Source organism: Bos mutus, chromosome 6 (genome assembly GCF_027580195.1).
Source record: "Bos mutus isolate GX-2022 chromosome 6, NWIPB_WYAK_1.1, whole genome shotgun sequence".
NCBI lineage: Eukaryota > Metazoa > Chordata > Mammalia > Artiodactyla > Bovidae > Bos > Bos mutus.
Genome location: NC_091622.1, coordinates 76,883,287 through 76,907,730, shown reverse-complemented (window position 1 = coordinate 76,907,730; position 24,444 = coordinate 76,883,287). Strand labels below are relative to the sequence as shown.

The 24,444-nt window shown below is 34.0% G+C and overlaps 1 protein-coding gene across 5 annotated transcripts in view; it reads right to left on the bottom strand.

Annotated features, from left to right (window-relative positions):
• ADGRL3 (adhesion G protein-coupled receptor L3) overlaps positions 1 to 24,444 on the bottom strand; it is a 956,872-nt gene that overhangs the window by 721,821 nt on the left and 210,607 nt on the right. For all 5 annotated transcript variants that reach the window (XM_070372463.1, XM_070372465.1, XM_070372461.1 and 2 more), the window contains exon 2: positions 17,302 to 17,370. The gene's annotated coding sequence lies outside the window, so the exon portion shown is untranslated. The remainder of the gene's footprint in view (positions 1 to 17,301; positions 17,371 to 24,444) is intronic.

The window sequence follows — 24,444 nt, the reverse complement described above, 5'->3', positions numbered from 1 at the left end:
GAATTAATAGCAGAATATCTGAAGCAGAACAATCAGTGAGCTGGAAGATAAAATGGTGGCAATAACTTCTGAAGAACAGAATAAAGAAAAGAGAATGAAAAGAACTGAGGATAGTCTCAGAGACCTCTGGGACAATATCAAATTCACCAACATTTGAAGTATAAGGGTCTCAGAAGAAGAAGAGAAAAAGAAAGGGTATAAGAAAATTTTTGAAGAGATTATAATTGACAATTTTTCCAACATGGAAAAGGAGATAGTCAATCAAGTTGAAGAGGCACAAAGTGATCTATACAGGATAAACCCAAGGAGAAACATGCCAAGACACTTACTAATCAAACTAACAAAGACTAAACACAAAGGAAGAATATTAAAAGCAGCAAGGGAGAAGCAACAAATAACATACAAGGGAAACCTCATACACTTAACCACATACACTTAAGTTGATCTTTCAGCAGAAACTCTGCAGGCAAGAAGTTAATGGCAGGATATATTTAAAGAACTGAAAGGGAAAAATATACAACCAAGATTAGTGTACCCAGCAAGGATCTCACTCAAAATTGATGGAGAAATAAAAAGTTTTTCAGATAAGCAAAAGTTAAGAGAACTCAGTTTTACAACAAATGTTAACAGAACTTGTATAGTTAAGAAATACAAGAGAAGAAAAGACCTACAAAATCAACCCCCAAAAATTAAGAAAACAGAAATACAAACATATATATCATCAGGAAGCAACAGTTAGAACTGGACATGGAACTGGACTGGTTCCAAATAGGAAAAGGAGTATGTTAAGGCTGTATATTGTCACCCTGCTTATTATTATTATTATTATTGTCACCCTGTACTTATATGCAGAGTACATCACGAGAAACGCTGGGCTGGAGGAAGCACAAGCTGGAATCAAGATTGCCAGCGAAATATCAATAACCTCAGATATGCAGATGATACCACCTTTATGGCAGAAAGTGAAGAACTAAAGAGCCTCTTGATGAAAGTGAAAGAGGACAGTAAAAAAGTTGGCTTAAAGCTCAACATTCAGAAAACTAAGATCTTGGCATCCAGTCCCATCACTTCATGGCAGATAGATGGGGAAACAGTGCAAACAGTGGCTGACTTTATTTTTCTAGGCTCCAAAATAAACTGCAGATGGTGATTGCAGCCATGAAATTAAAAGACGCTTATTCCTTGGAAGGAAAGTTATGACCAACCTAGATAGTATATTCAAAAGCAGAGACATTACTTTGCCAACAAAGGTCCGTCTAGTCAAGGCTATGGTTTTTCCAGCGGTCATGTATGGATTTGAGAGTTGGACTGTGAAGAAAGCTGAGCACTAAAGAATTGATGCTTTTGAACTGTGGTGTTGGAGAAGACTCTTGAGAGTCCCTTGGATTGCAAGGAGATCCAACCAGTCCATCCTAAAGGAGATCAGTCCTGGGTGTTCATTGGAAGGACTGATGTTGAAGCTGAAACTCCAATACTTTGGCCACCTGATGTGAAGAGCTGACTCATTGGAAAGGACCCTGATGCTGGAAAAGATCGAGGGCAGGAGGAGAAGGGGATGACAGAGGATAAGATGGTTGGATAGCTTCATCAACTTGATGGACATGGGTTTGGATGGACTCCGGGAGTTGGTGATGGACAGTGAGGCCTGGTGTGCTGCGGTTCATGGGATCGCAAAGAGTCAGACATGACTGAGTGACTGAACTGAATTACTTTAAATGTAAATGGATTAAATGCTCCAATCAAAAGACACATACGGCTGAATGTATACAAAAACAGGACCCACATAAATGCTATTTACAAGAAAACCACTTCAGACCCCAAGACACATATAGTCTGAAAGTTAGAGCATGGAAAAATATATTTCATGGAAATGGGAAACAAAAGGAAGCTGGAGTAGCAGTCCTCATATTAGAGAAAATAGACCTTAAATTAAAGAAGATTACAAGAGATAAGGAAGGACACTACATAATAATCAAGGGATCATTCAAGTGGAAAACATAACAATTGTAAATTTCTATGCACCCAACATAGGAGCACCTCAATATATAAGACAAACGCCAACAGACATAAAAGGAGAAATTGACAGTAACACAATAGTAGTAGGAGGCATTAAAACCCCACTCACACCAACGGATAGATCATCAAAACAGAAAATTAATAAGGAAACACAAGTCTTAAATGATGCATTAGATATGATGGATTTCATTGACATCTTCAGGGCATTCCATCCAAATGCAGAATACACCTTCTTCTCAAGTACACATGGAACATTCTCCAGGATAGACCACAACTTGGGTCACAAATCAAATCTCAGTATATTTAAGAAAACTGAAATAGTATCAAGCATCTTCTCCAACCACAATGCTATGAGACTAGATATCAATTACAAGAAAGAAAAAAAAAAAAAAACCTGTAAGAAACACAAACACATGAAAATTAAACAACATGTTCCTAAATATCCAACAGGTTACTAAAGAAATCAAAAGGGAATTCAAAAAATTTCTAGAAACAAATGACAATAAAAACATGACAACTCAAAACCTATGGGATGCAGCAAAAGCAGTTCTAAGACAGAAGTTTATAGCAATACAATCCTACCTCAAGAAACAAGAAAAACATCGAATAGACAACCTAACTTTACACCTAAAACAACTGGAAAAAGAACAATAAAACCCCAAAATTAGTAGAGGGAAAGAAATCATAAAGATCCAAGTGGAAATAAACTGAGAAGAAATGAAAGAAACAACAGTAAAAATTAATAAAACTAAAAGTTGGTTCTTTAAGAAGGTAAACAAAATTGACAAACCTTTAGCCAGACTCATTAAGAAAAAAAGAGAGAAGAATCAAATCAACAAAATTAGAAATGTAAAAGGAGAGGTTACAACAGACAATGCACAAATACAAAGATTATAAGAGGCTATTATGAACAAGTATATGGCAATATAATAGATAACTTGGAAGAAATGGACAGATTTTAGAAAAGTTCAATCTTCAAAGAATGAACTATGAAGAAATAGAAATTATGAACAACCCAATCACAAGCACTGATATTGAAGCTGTTATAAAAAATCTCCCAGAAAGCAAAAGCTCAGGACCAGATGGCTTCACAGGAGAATTCTATCAAACATTTAGAGAAGAGCTAATGCCTATGCTTCTAAAACTTTGAACAAATTGCAGAGGAAGGAACACTACCAAACTCACTCTATGAGGCCACCATCACCCAAAACCAGGCAAAGATAACACAAAAAAGAAAACTACAGGCCAATATCACTGATGAACATAGATTCAAAAATCTTCAACAAAATTTTAGCAAACAGAATTGAGCAACACATCAAAAAGTTCATATACCATGAATAAGTTGGGTTTATTCCAGGGATGTACGTATTCTTCAATATATGCAAATCAAACAGTGTGATGCACCATATTAAGAAATTGAAAGACAAAAACCATATGATAATCTCAACAGATGCAGAAAAAGCCTCTGACATATTTCAGCACCCATTTATGATTGAAATTCTTCAAAAAATGGGCACAGAAGGAACCTACTTCAACATAGGAAAGGCCATGTATGATAAGCCTATGGCAAACTTTATTCTCAACGGTGAAAAACTGAAAGCACTCTCACTAAGGTCAGGAACAAGACAAGGGTGTCCACTTTTGCCACTGATATTCAACACAGTTCTGGAATTCCTAGCTACAGCAATCAGAGAAGAGAAAGAAATAAAAGGAATCCAGATCAGAAAAGAAGTAAAGCTCTTACTGTTTGCAGATGACATGATATTGTACATAGAAAACCCTAAAGATAGTATCAGAAAATTATTAGGGCTAATCAGTGAATTTGCAAAGTTGCTGCTGCTGCTGCTAAGTCGCTTCAGTTGTGTCCGACTCTGTGCGACCCCATAGACGGCAGCCCACCAGGCTCCCCCGTCCCTGGGATTCTCCAGGCAAGAACACTGGAGTGGGTTGCCATTTCCTTCTCCAATGCATGAAAGCGAAAAGTGAAAGTGAAGTCGCTCAGTCATGTCCGACTCTTAGCGACCTCATGGACTGCATGCAGCCTACCAGGCTCCTCCATTCATGGGATTTTCCAGGCAAGAGTACTGGAGTGGGGTGCCATTGCCTTCTCCGTTGCAAAGTTGCAGGAGTATAAAATCAATACACAGAAATCACTTCTATTTCTATATACTAACAATGAAAAACCAGAAAAAGAAGTTAACAAATCAATCCCATTCACCATTGCAACAAAAAGAATTAAATATCCAGGAATAAACTTACCTAAGAAGACAAAATAACTGTACACAGAAAATTATAAGACACTGATGAAAGAAATCAAAGATGACATAAACTGATGGAGAGACATTCCGTGTGCCTGGGTAGGAGGAATCAATATTGTGAAAATGACTATACTACCAAATACAATCTACAGATTCAGTGTGATCCCTATCAAATTGCCAATAGCATTTTTCACAGAACTACAGCAAAGAATTTCACAATTCATATGGAAACACAAAAGACCCCGAATAGCCAAAGCAGTCTTGAGAAAGAACAATGGAGCTGGAGGAATCAACCTTCCTGATTTCAGATTATCCTACAAAGCTATGCCATCAAGACAATATGGTACTGGCATAGAAACAGAAATATAAACCAATGGAACAAGACAGAAAGCCCAGAAATAAACCCATGCACCTATGGGTACTTTATTTTTGACAAACGGGACAAGATTATACAATTAGGCAAAGACAGTCTCTTCAATAAATGGTGCTGAGAAAATTGGATAGCTATTCATAAAAGAATGAAATTAGAACACTTCCACTACCATACACAAAGATAAACTCAAAGTGGATTAAAGACCTAAATGTAAGACCAGAAACTATAAAACTCTTAGAGGAAAACATAGGCAGAACAAGATCAAACAAGATGCTTTATGACCCACCTCCTAGAGTAAGGGAAATAAAAACAAAAGTAATATATTTACAGGGTGACAATGGAGAAACAGACACTGAGAATTGACTTATAGACATGGGGAGAGGGGAAGAGAGGGTAAGATGTATGGAAAGAGTAACACGGAAACTTATATACCATATGTAAAATAGATTGCCCATGGGAATTTGCTGTATGGCTCAGGAAACTCAAACAGGGGCTCTACATCAACCTAGAGGGGTGGGATGGGCAGGGAGATGGGAGGGAGGTTCAAAAGGGAGGGCGTATTTGTATACCTATGATTGACTGATGTTGAGGTTTGACAGAAAACAACAAAATTATGTAAAGCAGTTATCCCTCAATAAAATTAAATAAAATTTTTAAATGGCAAAAAAAGAAATGTGTTTTAATATAACTTGATATATATACATTCTTTAAAAAAAGTTTCTGAGTACCCATTTTTGTTGATCTATGACATTATGAAAGATAGCAATACATAAATAAAATTTAAGACGTTATCATCATTAATGGCAGAAATGGACCAGAACTTTGAGTTTACATTCTAAATATATTAAAGACAAATACACATAATCATAACAAAATCTAATATTATTTCATTAATTTAAACTATGCTAGATGTTTATTTTCTGCTGTAATTAAAGTTAAAAGAATTTTATCAGTGGGCATCATGTATGTACAGGAAATGTATCAAGCATTTGAGTAAAAACACACATAATAGCACTTCAGAAACACATCCTTTCCCCTTTAGGTAACAAAAGCTATAGTAAGTGCAATTTGGAAATGATCTCAGTCCAGATGTTGTCTTCAATTTATGATGAATACAGTTTGTTGGACATTCCATTAGCTCATTCCTTGTTGATCTGTTAGCATTAGCCCAGGGACGGGGGAGTCTGGTGGGCTGCTGTCTATGGGGTCGCACAGAGTTGGACATGACTGAAGCGACTTAGCAGCAGCAGCAGCAGCAAGGTGGGATAATCTTAAAGATGGGACTAAAAACAGTGCTACCCTTTCTAAGCATTTCCTTTGTCTCTCAGCTGGCAAAGAATCCTCTGGTAATGTGGTAATGTGGGAGACCTGGGTTCGATCCCTGGGTTGGGAATATTCCCTGGAGAAGGGAAAGGCTATCCACCACAGTATTCTGGCCTGGAGAATTCCATGAAGTGTATAGCCCATGGGGTCTCAAAGAGTCGGACACAACTGAGCAACTTTCACTGTCTGTCACTCTTTCTAAATGAACGGTTGGGCTATTCCCCTCCATATCAATGTTTTCCAAATTGTTTTCTATTAAATTTATTCCTTGTCATTATATGGAAGTGAAGTGAAGTAAAGTCGCTCAGTCGTGTCCAACTCTTTGCGACCCCATGGACCATAGCCTGCCAGGCTCCTCGGTCCATGGGATTTTCCAGGCAAGAATACTGGAGTGGGTTGCCATTTCCTTCTCCAGGGGATCTTCCCAATCCAGGGATCGAACCCAGGTCTCCCGCATTGTAGGCAGATGCTTTTACCCTCTGAGCCAGTGAGGAAGTCCCTTATATGGAAGTTCATGCCAATTAAAATATATTCAGCTATGTCATCATTAGCTGCTAATGGGAGGGAATTACTGCTACAATATTTATTGATAGAGGTATAATGATAAGAAGCATTTGTTTTCTTTGGATATTTACATATTCCCAGAATAAATATCAAACTTTCCTTTTCAACTACTTATTACTAGATTATCCATAAAATAACAATCCAAAATAGTACTAATTCAGTGTATTTAATCAAGGATGAAATTAAATTGAAATGAAAAAGAACTCTATTAAGAACTTCATTTGTGGAATAATTAATAACATCAAAGATTTCTTCACTCATGGCTGAGAACACTGAGACAATATAACAAAAACTGTTTGTCTACAAAATTCAGTTTCTTCATTCAAATTGACAATGGAGAGTTTACATGATTATATATGCATTACCACCACGTTTTATAAAAATCTAGCCATTCACAATTTTTGGCAACAAAGCCAGCAAACAACTGCTTGCTTCCATTACACTTGTAACAGGCAATTTGAGAAGCTACTCCCCAGGAATTAAATTTTGTAGATAAACATTTTATCTAATTGCATTATTGTTCTCAGAACATTGAAGGCAACACTAAGCCAAACCAAGAAATTCAATTTCTTTATTCTTTTTTCTTAAAGAATTAAATTCTCCTCCACTAACACATTTTAGGACTCAACAACAAAATGTATATAATGTACGTGAGATGAATTGGAAAGATATGAAAGAAATTTTTATTTATGTGTAAAATTTATAATGTTTTAAAGAAGAAAAACTGTAGTCCCCCTCAACTAAGTATGTTCTAAAGGTATATATGTCGAAGGTTTATATAAAAATACAGGGGAGGAAGTTAAGCACTTGGAATTCATCAATGCTGAAAACACTAGTGTTTCCGATCAGCTTACAGAAGACAATAGCTATCAGTTCTAGCCCTCTAGTTAATGTTTCTTATCTGATGGTTATATCCCACCTTTAATGCAACTCGCACACTTTCAAGAGATATTGTTCTTAAAAAAAAAAAAAGCATGACAATACAGCTATATAGTTCTCTACTTAATATATAATCATATCAAAAGGATCTCTTATTATTCTTAAATTTTCTCGGGTATCTTTACCTAATACTCCATCACTGAGGAAAACTACAGTCCCTCAAATAGAATATTCACTATTTTCTAATGAATACAGTATTTTATAAAGAATATCTGTTCTTTTAGAATGTCCATTCTCTGTTCTCAGAAAGTAAAATCCTTCCCATATGCTAGCAATTTGCAAAGCTTTCCTAAGGCCTTTTATTCAGAATTAATTATGTCCTTTTTCTCATGTTTCTATTATAGTATTTAGGACATTATAATGTAGCTAGTTTTACATGATCCTTTATCCCCTGCTAGAGTTGTGATTTTCTCTGTGTCAGGACAAGGACAGCACAATCCCTATAGACCACACCAGAGGTCTTAAGTATCCCAGATATTAACATAATACCCACTAAATCATTTTTTAAAAACAAATTTAATGTTTTAACCTTTATTCCTCTTCAAGATTCACAATGACATTCTTCAGCATTTGAAATATTTTACTTAATGAGGTAGTAGTTACCCAGCATTAAGTAAATGTAACCAAAGATGATGTTTTTAATCAGTCCCCTTTCCTTGTGATTATATAAGTGAAAATTCTGTTTCAAAAAAAAAACCTCATATTTACTCTGAAAAAAATTTGAGAAATCATTATGAAGTCTATGTTTCATAATTAAGGAGAGGTACTAATTCAATAAATTTGTATTGACAGAAATTCTGGGAAAAAATGATTAAATGCTATTTTCAATAAGGCTCTATGGTACTAAAAAAGGAGTTATCAATTTATATTTACTCAAGTAAATACTTAAAACAATTCTAGAATTTTTAAAATTACTTAACTTTTGAAAAATAGTAAGAAAATTAATGATTTGATAATAGTCAAGGTTCCTAGGTTAGTGGATTTCTTCCAAGTACCAAAACTGTTTTTCAAAGTTATACATATTTTTAAGTCTTTTACAACGTACTGTATATATCCTTGCCTTTGACAAAGTATATTAAATACACACAAACTAACTTTTCTTCTCAATGACCCAAGATCACTACAGAATTGCAGCATCCTATTTTTTTTTTTTTTTTTAAGAGCAAGAAGGTCCTTTATGGATAATCTAGCACTACCCTCACTAATTGGACAAAGGAGAATACTATAATCCAGAGAGATTATATGATGTGCCCTGAGTCTCATAGCAAGTTAATGGCAAGACCAAGCCTAGAGGGAACAGAACCTGATTCAGAGGTGTTCCTGATGGGAACCACATTTCTAAACTACGTATAATTCAGAGACTCTTAGGTACATATGGAAACTTTACTCTGAGATATAATAGACTGCTACATTTACAAGATTTTTTATGATGACTTTCAATGGCTATTCATGCCTCATACTTGATAAACAGATTAACATTTAGCTTTTAGTATTTCTAAAGTTTTATATGTGGTTTTTTAAAAATTTTCACTTCTTAAGTCTTGAATGCTAAATGACCAAATTTGTTAAAATATATTGTATTTTTTTTTTTCAGTGAGGATCTTTTCTATGTAAAAAGTGCTTTAGTTAGAATAAAACTAATTTGCTTAATTAGAATACAAGCTAATATTGTACCTAGTGGATAAACAGTTAAACTGCTGTTCCTATGGTTAATTGTTTGGGGATCAATTACTAAAGGAAACAAGACATATCCTAAAGAAAAGTGAAAAATATTATGGAAGGAAATATCATGAAAGCGGCATTTTCCACTTGGATGATAGAATTTTTTCTATTTAAAATCAGAGATAAAGAAAAGCAGGTCTTGACGTTAGCATTAAAAAATAACAGGTTAACTTAGCACTTGAATATTAAAATCTTTGCATAGCACCAATTTACATAACAACAATGTCTCATAAGATACAAATAAAACAGCAACAGGAAGAAAATAAACCTGGAAATACAAAACAGAAACAATAAAAAAAAATAATATATACACTTACCATGACACAACACTACAATCCTTAGGTATTTATACTAAAGAAATGAAAATTTATGCACACACACATACATATGAATTTTTACAGGAATTTTAATTTCACCAAAAACTACGAACAACACAAATATCTTCAACAAGGGAACAGATGGATAAATGAACTGTGAGTCATCTATAGATTGGAATACTGCCAACAATAAAGAACATATGAATTGTTGATATACTCAAAAACAAGGATGAATCTCAAAGGCATTATGATGTGTGAAAGAAGTCAGTTTCAAAAGGCTGCTTATTGTATGATTCATTTATATGGTATTCTAAAAAACCTAAAAATGTAGGAATGAAGAACATAATAGTGGTTGCTATAGATTAGAGACACAGGCAGAAAATGACTAAAAATGGGCAGCAAGGAGAAACTTTTAGGTGCTATAACTACTTTGTATCCTACTTATGATGATAAAAACATAGTTCTATACAAGTCTTAAATCTCAGAATAGAATGTAGAAAACAAAACAAATACTATAAGCATAGATACATAGTCAGATATATAGACAGATATAAAGACAGACAAATAACAGTCACAGTTTCATGGGTGTACACATTTGATAAAATTCCTCCAGTATTTTCAAATTACTTCATAATTTGAAATACATGTACTTAGGAAAACATTTTAAATGTATATACTCAATTTAAAAATTATTTAAAAATCCCTCTCCTGCAAAAAATAAATAAAAATCGTCAGTAGTAAACTATTTTTAGTTTTTCACTATGGCACAAAACAAAAATTCCATTCCTTCCAACTTATAAATATTTATATTATAGAGCAGTCCTCTCTATACTCCACATAATATCTCTAATTCAGGCAGAAATGACCAGTCTTTTTTGAACCACCACAATATTTTCAACGCCATAAATTATGCAGGCAGTGTAGGGGATTGTGTGACTTGAGGCAGGAGAACTATCTGGGAAATATTTGCAATATCCCATGTAAAGGATAAAAAAGATTTAGTGTAAGGTGACAACACTGGGGACTGAGTGACAGTACTGCATTTAAGACTCTGTATTTAAAGGGTAAAACTGACAAGTCTTAGTGACTGGTTGTATTTGATTAGTGAGAGTTGAAGTCTCAGTGGGACAAATCTCAATATTCTATACATTCTATAAATCACATGATTTATATATAATTCTTTTGAATGCACAAATTTTTTAAATTTTGTTTCTCATTATTTTTTACTTTGGTTTAGGTATTCAGCACTGTTCTGAAATATGAATGTTTCAGGTTTAGGGTGATGAGTGTGTTAAGTAGTAAGTGACATGCATATATAGAAACATAGAAATTGAAATTAGTAACAATAATAAAAGAAAAGATACTTTTAGTTGAAAATGATTTTATGCCTTACATAGATTTTGATTTTAGTACAACATTCCCTAAATGGCAATCTTTAATCAGACATTTAAAATATAACATCTGAAAATGATTAAAGGGAGAAGGTATTTCAATAAATTGACTTTCTGTAAGGAAATTTTAATATACATCAAAAGTTTTAAAGAGAGTCATAAATTAAATCAAATAATTCCACCACTAAAAATCTATTCAAAAAATAATCACTATGTATCAAAGGATTTATACATGTTTATCTGTCATATTTATGATGAATAAAATATAGTATAATGACAGTAAGAAAGTACTTGCCCATTTATGAGGCTATGAATATGCTTATCTATTTAAATAAATAAATATATATGTGTATATTTATCTATTTAAAAGGATAAATAAGAATTAACACTAAAGCATTAACTATGGCTTTCTCTGAATGTGAGGCTATAGATAATTATAAGCTTTCTTTGTAATATTTCTAAATTGTCTATATATAATTATACACTGATTTTATAATACAAAATCTAGTAAACATTAAATAATTAAATTTTTAAATTCTGATATTATAAAACAAAACTTTGAACAAATATGTTGTGAGAAAAGCAAAAATACTGTTCCAAAGATATCTAGTAATTGGTTATAACTTTTTTAACTTCATAAAGCTCTAGTTATAACCAAGTTATATTTTTGTTTTGGTCAAATAGGTATAATTGCTGTTTTTGTATATACTCCATTTGCTATCCCTGCTTCATTGCCCATTTTGTCGTTTAAATGGTGGCTGACAACTTTTGCCTTGCAAAACTGACTGGCAGCTATCATTCCAATGCCAGACTTATCTTTATGCAAATTTCCAAAGGTCACCATTTATGCATGTAAATTCTGAAGGGTACTAACTATACAGCTGACAGATTCTGACAGCCACTATATCTCCAAGAATGGAATAAGTAAGGATGACTGTCTGAATAATTAATGTGTTTTTACTCTGCCCATGGCCAGTTTATACATCTTACACTTTCTGACTGTGGTTTTGAAATTAGAAAATGTACTTTCAGAGCATACCAAAACATTTTTTTCTCAATTTCTATAAACAAGTGGGTAAATAATTTGAGACAATTAATGAAATGACCTTCAGTTAAAAGTGTTCTATTTTCAGAGATCATTCCTACCTAGATATAAAAATTAACATCTGGCTTTGGAAATAATTTCTGTAAAAAAACAAACTCTATTATTCCTATGAAGATAATTGTTTTTCTATAAGAAACATACAGGGTTCTCTAGAACCCTGCTCCCTAAAGCTCAGTAAATGGTGCCACCACCCATGGAGACATCAGTTTCAAGCTTCTTGAGATTTGTCCCACTGAGATTTCAACTCTCACTAATCAAATATAATCAGTCACTATTACTTGTCAATTTTCTTTAAATACAGAGTCTCAAATGCATTATTACTACTCAATCCCCAGTGTTGTCACCTTAAATCAAATCTTTTTATCTCTTACATGAGATATTGCAAATATTTCCCAGATAATTCTCCTGCCTCAAGTCAGACAATCCCCCACACTGCATGCCTCCAGAATTAATTTTCTAATATTCAAAGTCATGACCAAGGCCAGTGTAACAATATAAAAGACACATTAAAGTAAAAATTAAAAGAATGCTATAAAGAGGAAATATTTCAAATATATTGACTAATAGGATGAGACACTGAACAGAATTGTGTGTAATGTGGTATTATATGATCTGGAGAAAAAGAAAGCAAGAGAGGAGGGTGGGGTATGCCCCCAGACAGTTTCAATATTAAATAGGTTGTTCAAGGAAGGCTGCCATGAGAAGAGGGTATCTGAAGCCTAGGAAATAAGCCATGGGATATCTTGGGATAAGGCTCCTTGGTAGAGAGGGCTCCTGTGGTCAGTGAATGAAAATGGTGTCAGGGCAGTTGGAGTTTAGATAAGGTTGAAGGTAGAGCAAGAAAGACTGAGTGTTGTAGAGAGAAAACAGTGAGGCAAGAAAAACAGGAGACTGCTGCAATTCTCCAGTCAAGTGGATTGTGATTGGATGAAGGTAGTAGCAAAAGAGGTACTCAGTAGCCCAACAAAAGATGCTGATGGATATGCAATGCAACTGAAAGAAAATTCAAGAGTCACTCTTAGCATCTGTGCCTAAGGAATTGGAAGAATGGAACCATTAACCAAAACTTGTGTGATCATCATGCTTCTGAATTACTTGTATTATTTTGAAAAATGTGATTTGATTCTTTGTGACTGAATTGATACTAAGAAGTCATTTACGGTGGAAAATATACTCCAATAAATCTTTCGTACAAGATTCAAAAAATTATAGTTAATTTAAAAAAAAACATGAGTGTCCAGAAGTGTTTAAATATACCTAGCTCTACTCTAAATGATATGTGGTAGATGATGTTGTTAACTCCATATTTCTAATAAAGAAACTGAAGCAGAGAGAAGATAAGTAACACCTTGAAGGTCATATATAGAATCCTTTTTCAAAACTTTAGTCAGCATCTTCTTCAGCCAGCTTCCTCTCGGGTTATTGTTTGTTTTGTTGTATTTCATTACTAAAGAAGAATCTAGAGATTCCCAGGAATGATACTGGCAGGAGGGAATGACTACAAACAGGCACAAGAGAACTTGTGGTGAAGGATATAGTCTACATCTGGATTTTGGTGGTACATTCTAACACAATTTTCTGCATCAAAATATAATTGTACATTAAAAAGAATATGTTTAATATAATTATATATCAATAAATATGAATTTAACAAGCAATCTAGCAAATATCATAAACTGATTGATATTGGAAAAACAGGTTTTGTCCAAAGGCAAAACAAATCTCTCATACTACATAATTTGTTCTAACATTACTTTTTTTTTCTGGTTAAAGCAATGTTTCTCATGTAATTTTCTAAGAATATTTAGTGATAAAGTAACATAATTTTATTTGTTGCCATGTAATTTATCTTGTGTGATTTCAACCATCTTTACCACAGCAGGAAGAACTATGGTTTCTCCAATGATTTCATTCCTTCCCTGCAGGAAATCTCAAATACAACTTCCAAACATTTATCATAAATTTAGTGAAAATTTGTAAATGGCTAGATTGAGCATGACTTCAAACATTGCTGAAAAACCCAGAAAGGGGTGCAGTTGTGTTCCAGATATTATTAAAATCTTGGTATTAATGATGCTGTGTACTGTCACTAACCTATACCTCAAGACAAATACGCTCTTAGGCCAAGTTTAATCACATATAAGAGATTATGTTGTTTTTGATACCCTGAATAAATTTATGGTGATTATCAATGCTTATAATGAATCTGAAAATGTCTTTTAATAAAAATAGAGAAAATGCCAGCTATACCATTTGTTGTTAATTTATGCATGGGATTAATCAAATAACCTTTATAAGTTTAACTCAAATTTCCCTGATGGCTCTGATGGTAAAGAATCACCTGCAATGCAGGAGACTCCGGTTCTATTTCTGGGTCAGGAAGAGCCACTAGAAAAGGGATAGGCTACCCAGTCCAGTATTCTTGGGCTTCCCTTGTAGCTCACCTGGTAAAGAATCCATTTACAATGTGGGAGACCTGGGTTTGATCCACGGGTTGGGATGATCCCCTAGAGAAGGGAAAGTCTACCCACTCCAATATTCTTGCCTGGAGAATTCCGCAGACTCTATAGCCCATGGAGTCGCAAGGGGTTGGACATGACTGAGTGACTCTCACTTTTACTTTTGTAAAGACTATTGTCTAAATATGAGAATCAGTCTACTTGAAAATAGACAATGATTCTATTTAACACACTTATCAAAACACTTGTAACATCAGTATACTAAAATACTCTTAAAAATACAACTGCCATCAAAATCCAATGAGATGCCACTTGACATCCATTAGAATGGCTGTAATCAAAATGACAATAAAAACTTTTGGCAAGAATATGATGAAATTAGAACATACATAATTTTGGTGGGAATGTAAAATCCTTCCAATTGCTTTGGAAAGCAATTTGGAAGTTCCTCAAAAGGTGAAACATACAGTTACCATTCCACCCCACCTATCCACCCAAGAGAAAGTAATACATGCTGCTGCTACTGCTGCTAAGTCACTTCAGTCGTGTCCGATTATGTCTATGCAAAAACTCGGACATATATGTTCATAGCATCATTACTGATAATAGCCAGAAAGTGTTAATGAACCCAAGGTCCGTCAACTGATAAATGGATAAACAAAATGCGATTTCATTACTATTATCCATGCATAAAATAATTGTCCTAATTTACACAAGACTTGAAACTTGAAAACATTATGTTAAGTGAAAAGAGCAGATACAAAAATATTGTATGCTTCCCTTTATTTGGTAAATCCATAGAAGCAGAAGATATGTTAATGGCTTCCTGCAGATGAGATGAGAGAAGAATGGGAGTAACTGCTTATGGGTACAATGTTTCTTTTAGGAATGAGAGAATTTTTGTAGATTAGATAGCGGTGACAGGTACACAACTCTGCAAATACACTAAAAATCACAGAATTATACACTTTAAAAGGATGAACCTATGGTATATGTATTATAGGTCAATTAAAAAACCAGGAAGCAAATACTGTCTACTATTTAATACTGTAAAAATTTCAAAACTTTTCCAGAAATTTCATATTTTGGGGGCCAGTAGCAATCATGATATTAAATATTATAAGGTTTTTGTTGTTTCTTATATTTCTTAACGAAAATAGGCATCAGGAGAGATTCTGAAAAATTTTCCTCACAACCTTATGGATACTTAAGCACTCTAGAGACAGCTAAGATGGAAAATTAAGCTTTCGTCTGGTAAACATGATATATTATATGAGCTGCTCCAAATCTACTTTTCCAGACTCATCTCTTAACATAGTACTGTCACATGTGTAATCCCTCAGTCCTTCAATGGCCATCCCTTTCTCCTTTATGCACCCCTTCAAAAGGTATTGTGTTGATCTGGAATGCATGGTCTCCCACATGGCCTCCCTTTCTCTGTATCAGCAACCCCTCTCAGTGAATTTCACAGCATGCATGAAGGTTTCAAGGGCCTCCAGCAAAAGTAAGCTCTCCCATGTCTGTGTCCTTAGCAGTTTGCTACTGATGCTTTTAAAATATATATAATCATTTCTATAGACCTTCATGTCTTTCTCATTAGCCTTAATTTCTCTATAGCAAGCACATCTAAGTTTATCTTGGATTAATTTTTTTAAAAATGATTCAGACTGTTTTAAAATTTATTTCTTTCACTAAGTGCTGGAAAAACCACTTTACTCAAGTCAATAAAAGAACTTCTGTGAAATTTATATGTCAATGTATAGATAAGCTAGTAGATTAAATCATATCTATTCTGGAAAAGAGGGATAATGTTATTTGCTTGCATTTGTAAAGGAACGGGCAGAAGAGAACAGTGACAAAGAAACTGAAACAAAATATCTATAAGAAACAAAATCAATGGGAAAATTTATATCTACAAAGGTGAGTGTGATACTTTTATAGTCTTAAGTCACTCAATATTCTTCTTAGACTAAAAAGCAAAATACAGAATCTTTGAAAACAGGCTTATAATGATTTATAATACATACCAATTATATCCTCAATTCAAAATTAGATTAATATGATTTTATAAAGAAAATAAAGTTAATATTTCTACTTTCAAGCTGCATGTTTATAATAGTGTACATTTTAGAAATTTCAAAATCACTTTAAGGAGTTTAACTTTAGTAACTTCAAGAAGAAAGGATATTCCAATTTTACCATTGATTATTTTGTCTTCAAATGATTTGCTGCAAAACAAACTACATGTACTGGCCTACTGTCATACACCTTAAAGGCTCTTATGTTCAACTGCATACATATATTTATGATAAATAAAAACATTACTTTTGAAAAGAATGTGCTTTACATTAAATAGTCTGATCTATAAGATCCATACATTTTATTTCCTAATATACATTTTCACCATCATGGATAGGTAATTGAGAGCAAATAGAACGAATTAAGCAAAAGTGACTTTAATGAATTGTCATATACATGTACTAATTTTTTAAAAAAATCTGTATAGTTATCCAATATTACATAGGAGTGTAAGATAGCCATATGGTTTTCAAAAGTAGAACACTGCTGAAATTATTTTTAGCAGCCCATTAGTGTTCAAATATTTAGAGTATAATTCTTCACAACAACAAGTACTTTGTAGTATATTATTTACATATTTGTTCACAAGCAGTCAATTTATTTTCCAAAACTATGTAAAATTGCATTTCAGTAGCCCATCAAACAATATGTTCAATTTTCAGTGAAACACATAAAAGCATATTCTAACTTGAATATAGTAAATATACTTTGAAATTACTAACAATCATGATTGGCAGCAATAATCTAATAATTACCTTAATTTGCGCTTCAGTTGCTAAAACTCCATGTTTTTTTCCTCCGATTTACTGAACACTTAAACATTTCTGTAAAAAAAAAATTAATTAGATGATGAGAAAAAATATACACTTTATAGTTATAGGTGTAGGACTATTTGAGTAGACATGTATTTCTTATCGTTTGTCAAATGTATTTCTCCAACAAAGGTTAGGGTATAGCAGCTAGTCACAAAGTCATGTCAAGCCCTCCAGGCTTCTCTGTCCAGAGAAGCAGAACCACATATAAAAACAAAATTCAATTCACATGTGATTTATCTTCCTTTACCATCTAATTTACTATAATGTTCAGTGGGAAAAGTGAATGAATTTGATAGGTATGGAGCTTAAATATTTTCCTAATTAAATGAACACACAGGGTTTTAAAATAAATTTTGAGATTTCCAAGAAACTTTCTTACTTCTTGCCATAGGGACTTTTAGCTAAGATCCTGGGATATGTTTAATCACATTTATTACTAGAACTATTGTGAGAAAATACTGGAGGAAGGCCTTAGTATATCTTGCTACTCTATCATACATATACACACAAGCCCCCAAAATATACATGCTCTGTGTATTTATGAATAAATAGATAGTGTTTAGGGGCTTCCCCGGTGGTGGTGGTGGTGCTGCTGCTGCTAAGTCCCTTCAGTCCTGTCCAACTCTGTGTGACCACATAGACGACAGCCCACCAGGCTCCCCCGTCTCTGGGATTCTCCAGGTGGTGCTAGTGGTAAAGAACTCACCTGTCAATGCAGAAGACATAACAGATGAGGGTTTGATCCCTGGGTTGGGAAGAAGGAAGAAGTGCAGGGCAATCTACTCCACTATTCTTGCCTGGAGAATCCCACAGAGAGAGGAGCCTATGGGCTACAGTTCATAGGGTTGCAAAGAGTAGGACATGACTGAATTGACTTAGCACAGCACAGCACACACAGAATGTGATTATAATAATTCAGAGAAATTCAGGCTCTAAGAATATTATGAAGTAATAAACAATAACATTAAAGTTTCCTTAAATGGCAAATTTTAGTCTTTATTTTCTATAAATTACTATAGTTTCTCCTATTTATCTTATTATTAAAGTACTATCAATGTCAGACATTTTATCAAAAAAGAAATAATATAAACACACACACACATAAATTTTTAAAAGGAATAATGTCCTCCAAGGTTATTTTCTTTCGTATTTCAGTGTTTTCACTGTCATGCAACAAGTTCAATTTCTGAACTTTACAGTGAGTCCATTTAATGCAAGCATCACCTATATCAATTATTACGATATTTGGTATTCTTTATGCTGTTAGTATTGTGCTATTAGCAGAGGTTAAGTAATCATGTACATGCCAAAACAATGACAAAATCTATTATCTATTCTAGTATCTTGTCCCTCAAATGGATTAAGAATTAGTTATAGGCAGAAAGCCATTAGCATAAAATAAAAATTGAGTTTTTATTTACAGACATTATTGATTACCATCAGATATATATGAAAACAAGCCAGTGGAAAAATAGTCACTAATAGAAGCATTATATTTTATTTCAGGATTTAAAAACATTAAAGCAATGGGACTGGCTGTTTTCTTCAATTAACATCAACTCATGTTAGGCATGAGCAACAAGGAGTGGCCTAGCTGAAAAGGATTGCAAGCTGATCTTTAAAACCCATCCCAGACACACCCAGGAGAGCTCACAGATAATGCTGCAAAAAAAAAAAAAAAACCCACAGAGACTTTTCCAACTATTGAATTTGGGCCTGAGGCACACAGTAGATACAAACTACCGGTGCTTCCTCAAGTAACCTTAGGCAGCTAAGAGCCTATTGAAGTGAAGTTGCTCAGTCATGTCCGACTTTTTGCGACCCCATGGACTGTAGCCTACCAGCCTCCTTTTTATATACATACATACATCTGATTATAACAGACTGAATTTTGAGAAGACTTACACAACAGAAAGTGAAAAGTGAAGTCGCTCAGTTGTGTTCGACTCTTTGTGACCCCATGTTCTGTAGCCTACCACGCTCCTCCATCCATGGGATTTTCCAGGCAAGAGTACTAGAGTGGGTTGCCATTTCCTTCTCCAGGGGATCTTCTCAACTCAGGGATAGAACCCTGGTCTCCCGCATTGCAGGCAGATGCTTTAACCTCTGAGCTACCAGGGAAGCTTGCCAACTGTCAGTCAGTCATACATATACCCATTTGCACTCCCTTTCCTGACTGGTGATGGGTACAAGTCCCGTTTTACACAGTGCACAACCGAGAAAATGAGATTGAAGTATGAAAAAGGAAGCCAAGAGAGATCTTTATGACTCCTTCAGGGTTGGACTGCTCCCATGTCTTGGCAGGGTCTGTTGAACAAAAGTTCTGTCTGCTTGAGCTGCAACTGAGCTGTAACTTCTCTGTTGGTTTAAACCCTTTAGTCCATCATTTGAAATCTTTGCTGTAATAAGACAAAAACCAAAGGAGCAAAACAAACAGACCTGACAAAGGGACTAGAAAAGCAAACAGAGATACCATACCAAATAACACTGTTCTATCAGTATAGAGCAATAAGGCTGAATTTCTTTCTAATTAGTAAACATGTCTAAAAGGGATTTTTAAAAGAAGAGTTGCTAGAATTATTTTTGATCAAAGTGATTACTTTGAAGGAAAACACTCACAGAGGATATAACAGTTCAATGTATTTATACTGACATGTTTTCACTACTGTTCAAAATTTATATAAATACAATTAACTGAGTATCACTGCAATATTTCATTGCCCTTTCACATTTAATAAAGTATCTACTCATGACTTCCATAAACTTTCCTTTGTCTTTCCCTTTTGACTTTTAGGGTTATATACTAATACTGAAAGTAATCTTTTCTTGGTTAAGTGGTAAAAATACCTTCTATTTGTGGCCTGTCATTTCACTAATTTTAATAATATTTTCTGATGAACATCAAATTCCTATTTTAATGCTATCAAATTTGCAAAATATTTACTTTAAAAATATACTTTTGGAGTCAGTTCTATTTGTTTTGGGGTCTTTCTTTTCTGTCAAAAGAAGGTATATTTTTAAAGTAAATATTTTGCAAATATGATAGCATTAAAATAGGAACTCAATAGTGTTCACCAGAAAACATTATTAAAAATGAAAACTTTCCCTATCCAAAAATAAAAGTTATATAAAAACCAATTCATGATCAATTATTGAAACTGAATGTCAGTTGTAAGAGTTAGTTAGATGAAGTACTTTGGATATGCATACTGCTGCTGCTGCTGCTGCTAAGTCGCTTCAGTCGTGTCCAACTCTGTGCGACCACATAGACGGCAGCCCACCAGGCTTCCCCGTCCCTGGGATTCTCCAGGCAAGAACACTGGAGTGGGTTGCCATTTCCTTCTCCAATGCATGAAAGTGAAAAGTGAAAGTGAAGTCGCTCAGTCGTGTCCAACTCTTCACAACCCTATGGTCTGAAGCCTACCAGGCTTCTCTGTCCATGGGGTTTTCCAGGCAAGAGTACTGGAGTGGGGTGCCATCGCCTTCTCTGATATGAATACTAGAGTGCTTAAATTAAAAAATAAAGTTAAATTAGACCCTGCTCTTGATAAAATGTAAACAAACACATATATATCAAATTGGAAAATAACATAACAATAAAGTTTGAGTCTCTAATTTAAAAAAACCCAAGATAAAGACATGAAAGTTAAAGATAAATCTTCTGATCCTGAGATAGCAAGTTTAAAAAACAGACTAGCTTCTTTCGTTTCTCCCTTTTTTCCTTCCTTTCTTCCAAAAGCAATTAAGTTATTTACCCTGTGTCAAGGCACTGATCTAGGTACTATGGATTCAGAAATGAACCAAACAGACAAAAATATCACTTACAGAGTTTAGACTTTGTTCTCAATGGGAACTAAGAACAAAATGAGAAAAAGAGAGGAAGGGGAAGAGAGTAAGTTTGACTTTATATTCTTAAGACATTTTGAAAATATTTTTAAACTTTAAACATTATTTTCTGAACAATTAATATTCTCAATGAACTTAAAAATATTTAAATACTGTAAAATTTTATATTCTGCTTAATCTTTAGAAAAATTTTCTGAGGTTGGTATAAATGTTATCTTCTTTATTTTACAAATAAATATTCTGAGACACTGAATGGTAAAATTAGAATTTGATCACAAATATTCCAGATTCAGAGTCTAAACCCTCAAGCTGCTCAAATAGCATTAATACTGATTATTACTGTCCATATATGTTAAGAGCACATTTACAATGGAAGACAGAAAACAAGCTTCCTTAAGTGAATTTTTCAGGAAATAGTCATCTCAGAATTTCCTAGGATTCATGACTATTAGAAGATACCTTCATATTCTGATACTTAAATGAGATTCCCCAGGAAATCTCAGTAAAAATCAGTCTGGAATTAAGATGAAATTACATTTTTTTATAATGCCACCATATCCTTGTGTGGCATTAATTCAAAAGTATTTGACAACTCCTGCTCAACTGCCCAGGAAAGGTTCATGAAGTGATAAAGAAGTGACATGCACAAACATATAATTAAAAGATCATTTTAATGTCAATTAATAGATGATCGGCAGCCTAACATGACAGATATTTTTAAAAGATCAATGAGAACTTAGATTCATATAAAAATACAATGAATCAAATTATCATAAGGCAAATTTTTATCTATGAGAGTTAGAGCTCAATTCATTTTTAAATTAAACAAATAAACACTGGGTACCACAATTTATTATCTTACTGTAAAAGGAAGTATATAGTCTTCACATCTATCACTTCAAATTGTTTGAAAGTTAAGAAAATAAAAGATAAAGCTTTATAAATAGATACAGTAACAACACTATTGACATTCTACCTCTATAAGATCATATTATTCAAATCATTTTTTCAACTACCATCTTTCATCTCTCAATCTACTAGTCTATGAGTTATCTTCAAATATTTTCTACTTTAAGTCCTTATGGATGAGCGTTACTATGCACCACTATATTATTCTCTCTGTGCAGTCTTTAGATTTGTTTTTCACCTCTATTTCCAGTATCATAATCATCCCAGCCATGTGAAGCAGGCAGAGACAAAAAAAAAAAAATTCCTATTTTACAGATTAGAAAAGGCAACTCATAAAGATTATCATGGCTATCAAGTAAAAGTGCCAAAATAGGAATCCAAAGCAGTGGACACTTAGTTTGGCCACCTGTTATTACATATTGTTACCACTGGCCCCTCCTGTCATACTGCAATAGGCCTTGATATTCTTGGATTACCATCTATTCCTCTCTTAAATCTATCTGCCAGAATAATCTAAGGTCTCATTTTCCTCAATAATCCAAAAATGTCCCTATTATTTTCCATAGAGTCTTTTTGACACTGTCTATACCATTAAATAGAATTTTCCCATCAGCCAGCTTGGGTTGCTGGCTGGCTGGCTCCTCAGACAGAATGCAGCTAAGATAGAGTACCTTGTTAATGTAAACCCCATGAATTTAGCCTGAATACTTCGGGTACAAACACATCTCTAAACATGGTGCATTTGAAACTGACAGTACAAACTTTAGTTCTAAATGCACCATATTTTTCACACATGATAGTTTAAGGACTCACGAATGTATGCCATTGTCAAAAGGAGAAATCCTAGGTGGTGCTAGTAGTAAAGAACCCGCCTGCCAATGCAGGAGACATAAGAGACATGGGTTCCATCCCTGGGTGAGGAAGATCCCCTGATATAGGAAATGGCAACCCACTTCAGTATTCTTGCCTGGAGAACGCCATGGACAGAGGAGCCTGGTGGGCTACTATACATAGGGTCACACAGAGTCAGACCCAACTCAAGTGACTTAGCGCATATAAAGGAGAGTGTCTTAAGGCAGACTTCTAAATCAATTATAAAACTAGACAACACTGTCAAAAATTAGCTATTTCAGGAGCATGGAAAGTGACTAGTTATACAACAGATTAAGTGCTTAAGCCAGAAAAACTATTCTACTTTTGGTAAGAACAGTAGGGATGCTGTGGCATTTATACCTGGGAATTTTACCATCTCTTTCCTAATTTAAAAGAACTGAAAAGTATACAAAGTCATTTGTCAAACCAAAACAAAATTAAAATCAAAATCAAAAAGAAAGAAGTTTGGAAAATCCCTGATATTTGGAAATTTTAAAAATTTTTCTAAATATCCAGTGCATCAAAGAATAAATCACAAGAGAAATTTAAAAATATTTTCAACTATGAAAAACTAAAACACGACATGACAAAGTTTATGGATTGCAGCTAAAGTACTGCTTAAAAGCAAATATATAGTTTTAAACACCTATATTACAAAAGAAGTTTCCAAACCAATAACTAAGCTGACAAGAAGAGCAAACTAAATGCAAACTTAACAAAAATGAGAGAATAATAAAGGAAAGAAGGGATAATGTTGACCAAACACCAACGTTAAGATGAACACACTCCCACTAATTATATATTTTATGTTACAAAAAAATCCATGTCTTTTAAGACCTAAAGTGTCTTCAATTTTAATAAATTAGAATAAATTAGTCATAAACTTCTTCCCCATCAATAAAAATATAACATAGTTTTTGGAACAGTCAACAGACCTACAAAGGGTATAAATTATATACAGTATATGACAACTCATAGTTTATTAGGGGAAAAGTACACAGATAATGCAAAATAGAGAATAATCTTCAAAGATCAATATATTATCCAACACTTTAACTGGTCAAATACTGAATTTCTCACATTTTCTATAGATGAATAAAAAGTAAATTATAACTAAAACAAGACAAGGGAAGAAATATTATGGTGAAAAATATATTGGTTGCCTACATATAAAGAAACAGATCAGATCAGTCGCTCAGTCATGTCCGACTCTTTGCGACCCCATGAATCGCAGCACGCCAGGCCTCCCTGTCCCTCACCAACTCCCAGAGTTCACTCAGACTCACATCCATCGAGTCAGTGATGCCATCCAGCCATCTCATCCTCTGTCGTCCCCTTCTCCTCCTGCCCCCAATCCCTCCCAGCATCAGAGTCTTTTCCAATGAGTCAACTCTTCCCATGAGGTGGCCAAAGTACTGGAGTTACAGCTTTAGCATCATTGCTTCCAAAGAAATC